The following is a 729-nucleotide window of genomic DNA, read 5'->3' as shown; positions in this document are numbered from 1 at the left end:
AAATGAGTACTTCGTACCTGAAAGTCAACAATTACAAAATTGATCAAGTATAACAACATCCTCGGACAACCAACTACAAACACCAACCATAGAGTGAACATGACTGTCACCTAACGACGACCTCTCAAAGGTAATGATCTTACCAGAATCTTCGAGAACCTTCTAGAAAACCTTGAACCCTGCAGGCAGGGAGGGAGGAATGGCCTCTGGTTGATTATATGTAAAACATTTAGATGAAATCACATCTTTTCTTATCAGGTCCCATGGTGTAAGGGTTAGCACTCTGGACTCTGGATCCAGCAATCCGAGTTCGAATCTCGGTGGGACCTCATCTTTTCAGTTTTCTTCGATACTGATGATGGCCGCATTATTCTGTACGTTATATATACATTCATATATATACATAAACATGTATATATAAACATATATATGGAATAATATGGTTTTATCAATAGCCAGAGACCATTCCTCCCTCCTTGCCTGCAGAGTTCATAGTTTTCTGGAAGGTTCTAGAAGATTCTGGTGAGGTAATTGCCATTGAGAGGACGTTGTTATACTTCTTATATCAATGATTTTATTACTGTTGACTTTCAGATAAAGATAGATAGATAGATATATAGATAGATAGATAGTTAGATTGATAGATTGATAGAGCAATATTTAGATAGGTATATAGATAGATAAGTTTCATCAATACTGTATCTTACGCCATCTCCTGTTGCTGGACAT

At 36.8% G+C, this 729-nt stretch overlaps 1 non-coding gene across 1 annotated transcript; it reads left to right on the top strand.

Annotated features, from left to right (window-relative positions):
• The first annotated feature begins 257 nt into the window (after positions 1-257).
• Positions 258-329, top strand: TRNAQ-CUG (transfer RNA glutamine (anticodon CUG)). The gene has a single exon. It is a non-coding gene; the product is annotated as a tRNA-Gln (tRNA).
• Positions 330-729: the final 400 nt, after the last annotated feature.

Source organism: Panulirus ornatus, chromosome 42 (assembly GCF_036320965.1).
Source record: "Panulirus ornatus isolate Po-2019 chromosome 42, ASM3632096v1, whole genome shotgun sequence".
Lineage (NCBI taxonomy): Eukaryota > Metazoa > Arthropoda > Malacostraca > Decapoda > Palinuridae > Panulirus > Panulirus ornatus.
The sequence above is the reverse complement of the archived record's forward strand: the minus strand, read 5'-3'. Positions and strand labels throughout refer to the sequence as shown.